This window comes from Pundamilia nyererei, unplaced genomic scaffold (genome assembly GCF_000239375.1).
Source record: "Pundamilia nyererei isolate P.nyererei 1_Seehausen unplaced genomic scaffold, PunNye1.0 scaffold00125, whole genome shotgun sequence".
Lineage (NCBI taxonomy): Eukaryota > Metazoa > Chordata > Actinopteri > Cichliformes > Cichlidae > Pundamilia > Pundamilia nyererei.
In genome coordinates, this window is record NW_005187526.1 from 737073 (window position 1) to 746133 (window position 9061).

General features: G+C 41.7%; 1 protein-coding gene across 4 annotated transcripts in view; it reads right to left on the reverse strand.

Moving 5' to 3' along the window:
• Positions 1-9061, reverse strand: part of ncalda (neurocalcin delta a) — a 62120-nt gene that overhangs the window by 36183 nt on the left and 16876 nt on the right. Inside the window, exon 1 of one of the 4 annotated variants that reach the window (XM_005742931.1) lies at positions 604-916. The exons of the other annotated variants lie outside the window; for them this stretch is intronic. The gene's annotated coding sequence lies outside the window, so the exon portion shown is untranslated. Of the gene's footprint in view, positions 1-603; positions 917-9061 lie in introns of those variants that run through there. 4 annotated transcript variants of the gene reach the window in all.

A 9061-nucleotide genomic window follows, 5' to 3' on the forward strand; every position in this document is an offset into this window, starting at 1 on the left:
AACAACCATTTTTGTAGTGCATTTCTCTGAGGCTTTCCCATCCCCTCTGAGGGGGGCAGGTGGCAGCTGCTCTGCCCCCCACCACTTCCCCGCCTCTGACTCTCTGGCAGACAGAGTACGAAGCTCCAGCCCACACTACTGCCTGTAACATTAGTAAAGCTTTGAAGAAAAAGCCATGTGGAGCTCCACACACAGCCCCATGTAATGTTCACACTCTCCTTCCTTCTCTCTTCTATCTGTGCACTCACTTCCTGCAAGGGCTTCGAAAACAGATCCGCCTGTGTTTGCTGCAAAAGAAAGCAACTAGTCTTCAAGAGCCGACCCTGAGCGGGGATCTCCCTCGAAACCCTCCAACATCACCCGGCATTTCTGCACTTAATACATTCCGAAGTTTAGATTGAAAGGTGACAAAAAAAGCACTCTTGACACACACACACAGTGTCATTTGCCACTTCCCTTTTGCACGGGTACGTGTTTTAAGTACACGAAACGAAAGCAAGCCTTGATCCAGCTTTAACTTCACTGCACACTGTTCCAGAAGCAACCGCTGGCTGATAAAGCACACAATACACACACACAAAAGAGAAAACACAGGAAGCTTACCTCACTTTGTAGCAATGTACAAACTGTTCAGCAGTCCATCACCCAGCACTTTCTCTCTAGACTAACTTTGTGGCACTAGCAGCAGCAGCAGCAGCAGGAGGAGGAGGAGGAGGAGGAGGAGGAGGAGAAGCAACAGGCGAGAATAAAAGAAAGCACCAGAGAAAACAAATATGAAGCAAGAACGAGAGAGAGGGGAGGGGGGGAGAACAGTCGAGAGGGGGTAGGAGGAGAAGAGTGCCTGAGAGAGTGAAGCAGAGCTGACGGTGACTGACTCCCAGACTCTCCTAGTCTGAGAAGGTTTATTCAAAGCCCACAAACTAATTGCTTCTCAGACTGCTTGCCTGCCTCCCAGGCCTGACGTCAGCAGTCACATGACCTTGCTGTGGTGTGGAGGGGAAATGAAAAGGGGAGGGCAGACAGCGAGTCACAGAGGGAGAAATAAAGAGACAGAGAAAAAGACACAGGGAGAGAGAGTGCGAGAAGGAGAAGCCGGTGTTGCCTTGGTAACAGGAATTCTGCACCACAATGATTTCAATAGGTCATCTGACACACAAATGCACGCACACGCACACACACGCACACACACACACACACACGCACACACAGATTCTTAGTGTTAAAACACAGACTCACGATGAGCAGTTGGAGCGAAGGAAGAGGTAAGAGAGAAAAGGAGAAGTGGAATAAAAAAGTTTCTGTTTCTCCAAATCTTATTCAAAAATGTGTTACAAAAAAAAATCACCACTTCACCCGCCCGTACAGTGCCTGTCTGTAAAGCTCAAGCTCGAAACCTTCCATATATGTTGCGTTGGCTTCCAGAGGTAACTGTTCACTTCTGTTGTTTATGCTGAAACGTCTAACAATACTCAATTTCTGCAGGACCCCAGTGATCTATTCAAGACGTGACTACTAAAATAAGTGTGTGGAAGTGAATAAATTATTAATATACCCACATAAACTTACCAAGTTTCATTGATTTAGGGAAGAAGAGACAACAACAGCTGAGTTTCAGTTGTGTCTCTGTTTTAATGTCATTATACTGTAAAATTAAGCTGTAGATACAAAAAAAGGAGCAGTATGATTATACCTCCGTGTTTTATTGGAAACACTACATGCACTAGAGTTAATGAGGCACATCAGCCTGATTCTTTCAGGTAGCAGCGTTTGGTTCAAATGTGCCACAAATGTCCTTTTACAGGAAATAACACACTGACACTCAAGTGGTTTTGAGGTGGAGACTTGCAGGAGAAAACTGATGCCACTCACACACGAGGGGTTAATTTTGAATGTTTTAGTCAGCAGCTTGTTAACCAGACATAAGAGCAGGGAAATGGCTCTGTGCAGACATAACAAAATCCATGTGTAAACATGTGTACAGTTCAGTAATTTATGAGTGTGAATATGGAAGACAAAGGCTCTAGGACGGTTCTGGTCCCAGCAAAAAAAACCACAGACTTCATACAGGAAATGGATGTTACTTTGGGTCTGCCAAACTTAGACAAGGTGGAAGTGCCTTAAACCTGCTTTCTTTCTAATGGCCAACAGGAGGTGTATCTTCTGACTCCTGAAACTAGTCCCCCCATCCAAGGCACACGGCTGTTCAAAACATCTGCTTATAGGAGCCAGCCAATCAGAAGTGTTAAATTAAAGGGATGGCAAAGGGAGCTAAAACAGCTTGTTTCAGAAAACGAATGGTCTGAGGGGGTGAAACAAAGCCGTGTACACGATAAATTTGGATTGTTTTGAATTTACTGTAGCTGACAAATAGAAATTTACAGCTAGAATCAAGAAATGACCTAAATAGGACATTTCTGACATAGTGAAGCAGGCTAACAGATTTCACAGATAACAAATCATTACACGATATAAAGAAAGACAAGAACATCCCATTGATATACTTTGGCATGAACTTAAAGGCTTTCTTTCTAAAAACTGCATTTTGTATTTACTTAAGTTATCTTTGACTAATATTAAAATTGTTTGAGGTGTCAAATGTACAAAACAAAGTTATCATGAAGGGGGCAAATACTTTTTGCAGCACTGTAGGTGCAAATATGTTTTTCTTTTTGTACTAGCAATTGTAGCATTAGCATCACATACTCATTTGTTGAAGGGTCATTACACTACCATTTCCAAAATGTTGTTTGCATTGTATTAAGTGTAACTGGGCCAGAGCCCAGTACGAGACAGCGAGACAAAAAAATGGCCAAAGAACCTCCTTGTCCCCCCTCCCTCCCTACACTCATCCAGTCTGTGAGTATGAACAGCTTTGGCATGATAACATCATTTGAATAGCATCTGCTGGCCAGTTGAAAGGAGTGCATTGGGGCCCAGAACAGGGTGGGGATGTGTGGAGGGTGGGGGTGAGGTCAGCCAAGAGAAAAGCACCCTCGGGTTGAACTACTGTGAATAAGGTTATGTATGAATGAGTCAGAGGCACAGAGAAAGAGACTAAAGAAAGAAAAACAGGGTGAAGAGAAGCTACAGAGTGCAAGGAAAAGTCATTCGGAGAGAGAATTTAGAGAGTCTGTCAGGCTGGTAAAGTGACTGAAAGACATATTAGACTAAAGTCTGAGTCCTGGGATTAGTGGGCTGGCTGGTGATGCCTTAAGGTGAATGCAAAGTCTTTCAGAATATGATTTGCCAAAGGAGGTGGGAGAAAATGGTATTTATTATAACCGCTGACGGATGATGATGACTGCTGTGAAGTATTTTTTAACGCAGGAGATAAATAAACATGCTGCAGTAAAATTGTATCATCCAGGATGAAAAATGCATACAGAACCATATAACGGAGTGGCCACTTGAAGCTCGCACTAAAACTAATCAATCCTCAAAAATCTGGATTTCAAATCCAATCAGCATAACACATGGCTTGGGTCTCTATAGCGAAAATAGCCCATCGAAATAACTGGATTATGGGCGTGTGTTATAGGCATCATATGAGTCTGTCCTGTTGTCCGTATTCACAATGTTGTGAAAACTTTTAAAGCATGTTTAAAATAATTACCTAAAAATAATATTGTGCAATTAACAAGAACCTGCGTCCAAGCTCGGGACAATTTGCAGAGATGTGGTGACATAAAACCACATGGATGAGTCTGGGTTTGGCGGTTGCCAGGAGAATGGTACTTAGTTTGACCGCACTGTGACAAGTTTGGTGGCGGGGGATTATGGTGTGGTGTTGTATAGTTGTAGTCGGGCCCCTTAGTTCCAGTGAAAGAAACTCTTAATGCTTCTTAATGCATACCAAGACATTTTGAACACATTCATGCGCTTAACTTTGTGCGAATAGTGTGGAGATGGCCCCTTCCTGTTCTAACATGACTACGCACTATTGCACAAAGCAAGCCCCATAAAGACATGGATGAGCAAGTCTGGTGTGGAAGAACTTGACAGGCCCAAACAGAGTCCTGACCTCAACCTGGTAGAACACCTTTGGGATGAATAAGGGTAGAGACTCCGAGCCAGGCCTCTTGTCCAACATTGGTGTCTGACCTCATAAATGTGCTTCTGGAAGAATGGTCATATATTCCCATAAGCACACTTGTGGAAAGTCTTTCACGTGTTGTTGAAGCTGTTACAGCTGCAAAGGGTGGGCCGAAATCACGTTAAACCCTATGGATTAAGAATGCCATTGCACTTGAGTTCATATGTGTGTGAGGCACATGAGCCAACACTTTTGGCTATATAGTGCATCTATTGTGCTGTATATAGCGCTGTGGAAACACTTTATGTACATATTTCCAGAAAACAGATGCATTACTGTAGACCACCTGGTGTGGCTGCTTTCGAAGCAGAACTTCTACATGCATGCAACCAGTTTCTGGGTATTTGTGTTTGTGCGTGTGGTGTGTATGTTGTGTGTGGATAACAGGCACTAGAGAGAATTCCTTCCTCCTGAAGACTCAGGAAGCAACAGCCTGGGCGGAAGAGAAAACAACAACTCTTTCCAAGGCAAACCCTTCAGAAGTTCTTCCTCTGGAAACGGAAACAGTCCCTGAACACTGTGTCAGTGTTTCAAACACATTTCTAAATAACTCCATTACTGTTTAACTTGAGTTTCTAAAATCAGCTGAAGGCATTAAAATAAACTAAGGTTAGAAACAATGAAAGTTCCTGAATTGGCAAATCAATCAAAACAAGCAGTGCATGAATGCATTCTTATGAGTGGGTTGAAGTTTTGGTGATATTAATATCAGCAGCTGGGCTGGAGGTATTACATAACAACAGCTTATAAAATGGATAATCAGCAGGTCAGCTGAGGAAGGCCCATGACTGTCAACAAGGTTTTGAGTTGTACTGGGGCATTAGTGTTTGATTACGCACTATATTACAGGTCTATTTCTGTGCTACCAATAACAGAGAGAACATTGATTATTGCAGAAAAATCTGTCAGTGCACTTGGTGTCCTGAACATTTGATGTGGTGTGAAATCATTTTAAAACAAAGTTTATAACAAAGGACAACAAAACAGTAAATTTTATTCTGACTGTGGTACTATTTCTGCATTAACCTTTACAGTGAGAAATTGCGATTAAAGCTTGGGATGCACGCAATGTGAGTAGTAGCGATCCAATAGCATAAAGACAGAGACCTATGGCTGCAAAATGGCCCATTTTATAATTAAAATATACCAGTAATATTAATAAAATCATTAGAGAGCGTTTAGCAAGAAGGTTCCGGGACACTCTGCAATCTAGCTGGCAGTTAAGAACATTATCTACTAACCATATATAACAATGGGCTGGCATTGAGGACAGGGTGTAAACGCTGTCAAACAGAACTTGGAGCAGAAAAAAAAAGAAAAGATTTTGCTTGATAAGAATTACTTTCACATATCCTGATATGAACTTTGCCCTTGTTTAAAATTAACATTCAATATTATGATCTCACATTTGTACGACATGAAATAAGGAAAATATTATTGTTTTCTTTTAGGATTTCTTGTGAAATTCTAGCATAGGGGTAAATAAATGCTGATTTCTCATGAACTGTTGCTCCATCCTTATCAAGAATTGCTTGGAACAGCATGAAGCATTTCTGTCACTGCATGTCAGATACTGTTAATTGGGATTACAGATAATGTGGCATTGCACAATTGCAAGTCTTGCATTTCTGTGCAAGTTCCAACTGCAACACACACGTATGGGAATCAGCAGAAACCTGGCTGGCAGAGAGGGAAGTGAAATCATCTCCCACACACCATATGGTTATGAATGTAACAATGCACTGTCCTAAGAGGAGACAGAAGACATCCACATGCCCACCACCAACCATATAAATGTGCAGTCATGCAGAAAATCCCATTGGGAAAAATAACCTGTAAAAAAATGAAAAGAAACCTGCAAGGAGGTCACTTGACTGCAAATCCTCCTTCACCCTATAGCAGTTGGAGTCAGGGAGTCTGGCATATAAAGTATATACACAAAGCTGTTCTTATAGCTTTCCATTATTGCCATACGCTCAATTCACAAATCTCACTACACTCAGTAGAACCACTAATCAAAAGCAAATCTCTTCCTTGTGTGTTATGCAACTGCAACACAAGGGGAGGGCAGACTGATGCGCCTCGCTGAACAGGCTAATCCAACATATCACACTGTTTGCCAAAGCACATGACGACAGCATCTCAGAGGTCTGTGTAGTGCAACAAAACACATACGGTAATGCATATTCATTTAATATAAAACATCAGTTGAAGGAGAAAATGATTTGTGCACAAAGTTAAAAAGAACTTGAAAGAGATAAAAACATAAATACATGTCTTTGAGATTGATTAGCTGCAACATTGAAATGATTCATCGCATTAAAGCTGTTATTTCTTTTGCAGACGTTGTTTATATGATGACAGGTATCGGACTGGGAGCAGACCCTACATGTGGACACTGACAGTCAGACAGTAGAATACAGTGAACAAGTGAGTACATACAGATGATAACACACAGGAAAAAGGCAAACTGGGAATAGAGCAGTGTCACTAGGCAACAAATGAAAGTAGTTATAGCCATGCTAGCTGCTGTGTGAGCCTGCGTTTGGGCACAATTCAGCTAAACTGTAACATTAACATTACTATGAGGAGCTGGGTGTTAAGAACAACATGTCACCCTTTCATTTGTAATTTCCACGAATGAGACATTGGGAGCAATGGACGTTTCAACAAATTGTTATCAGAGTGGCTATAAATGTATCAGGAAATGTAGACAGAAAAATGTTACAATTAATAGGTCTTATTTTGCTCATTTCAGATGTCACTAAGTAATAAACTACTACAAATACACAAACGTATTAACTAATTTAGGCTAATCAAGTAAATAAATGGGTGGTATCACATGGAAATACTGTATCAGTAATCACAGCCAGAGTAAGGTTATAATTCTCTTTTCTTTCCATTCTGTAGAAACTATGAAAATATGGCAACCAACCAAATGAGAACTGAAACGTTCAACAGCTTAAACTGCATGTCAATCATTCATCTGATCCAATAGACAACAGTGAGAGTACTAACTAAAGAGAGATAATATGATTTTATCATCTTTGGTCAGTTGCAGATTTGGCACAGTTCCCTGTGGTCTGCATGGAAGACATCGACTTGTCTGCAAACACTAGCCAACCATTTGCTAAGCAGTTGCGAAACTGTTTGATGGAAACTAGAAACTGAGACAGCTGGGCTTCAAACTAAAAGTTGTGCAATACCACTGAAACCAACATCTTTTAACATCTGCAACTTTTACTTTGAAGGTGAACTGTCTCCGTTTCTGGTTTACACTGCACTTTCTCAAGTTTCCACTTGGTTAGCAATCTGCAAGCAACCACAGAAATTCATCCAGTTATAGCCAGCAACTATTCGCAAACTGGTCCGAGAATACGTATCTGTAACAAACCCACAGCAGACCCGGGTGCACGTTCATGCTTTCAAGCATCTCTTTATTAGAACTCAAGGTTGCCATTCACAACACACATAGAGCTGCAGCTCTGCCGCTGCCAGCTCAACATAACACACAACCAACAACAACAAACACAGGACCCAGTACAATATTTAAATCAGTGGGGCATGATTGTGGATGCCGTGCAGGAAGTCATGCCCCGCCACAGTATCTTTCCCTAGTGACTGGAGGTTGCCAATCAGCTTCCTGCCCCAAGTGACTAAAGCCTAACTAGAGCACTTGTGGCTCCTAGAGTTTCCAGAAGTTGAATGGGAGGCAGACCCTTCAGCTATGGGGCTCCCCTGCAGTGGAACTAGCTCTTGTGTTCACACAACAGACTCTAATTTGAGCTGAAGCAGAAAAATGACTGTACTTCTCTCCTCATATTCATTAATCATATTAATTGTGTATGAGTCAAATGTGTCTATATTTCCTCACAGTCCAGAGAGATGAGAAGATTGTTACTTACAGAATGGATTTATTTAATTCTATTTATAGCTAAAGAGGTGGGCTGTGAAGAAATGGGAAATTTTCAGTGAAAGAAAGGTTTGTTATACAATCGGCAAAGTGTCTCAAGAGTTACTCAATAGCATTACAACCCACTCTTTCCTAAATGATTCAGAAGGCTGAAGACAAGACTGATGACCAGTCTGTCCCATCCCATTGTTTTTTATGGCAGATGGCAGGCTGGATGCAGAGAAAGGATTAAGCAGAGCCCACTGTCTCAGTCTCTCTCTTATCAGAACACAGCAGGTTGGGAGCCAGAAGCAAGAAAAAGCAACATCACCACCTCCCCTATGAGTCACTCACTGGTCCCCTGCTCACTATTACTTAGAGCCAGCACGAACACAATGAATACATATGTAAAGACCCAGCATACAAACACTCCCACAACTGCAACAGTCTTACAGAAATAGAGCCGCTGGGTTCACATACTGATGACTGCCTGCTGGGGAGAAGGGAACAGATAGATGCAGCTCTCCAATCAAATGTCAGACTTGATCAAATTCAAGAAGGAAGCTCAAAGCAGCAGAAGATATTTTGGCATTTTGATTTCTATTCACCCAGAACTTCCAGTGAGTCACGCAGAATTTTTTTTCCCAACTTTGGACAAACACAAAAAGGTTGATGAAAAATAGCTAACACTGTAAACAGACTGATTGCACTGCAGCGTGCACAGAGTGTTATCCACTTTCCCATTTAATTCTCACATGTGCGTATCTAAACTTTCAATTTAGATACACAAAAAGAGTTCACATGGCTTTCCTGCCCAAAACAGCTAACTGTGATTGCTTCCATTGATAAAATATTATCTGTAAACTGAAATCAAAATTCAGTGACACCCCACCTCCCCTTTTAGATTTTAGATTAGCAGAAGCGGAAGAGGTTCCACTGACTCCAAGTGACCTCAAGCATGAGTGGGAGAGGCGCAGTTGCTGGCTGTCCTTGACTTTGCAGTAGACCTCTTATATGGACAAGCTGCAGCTGTCTGTAACTGTGAGAGACATGTCTCTGTCTGTCTGTCTGTCTGT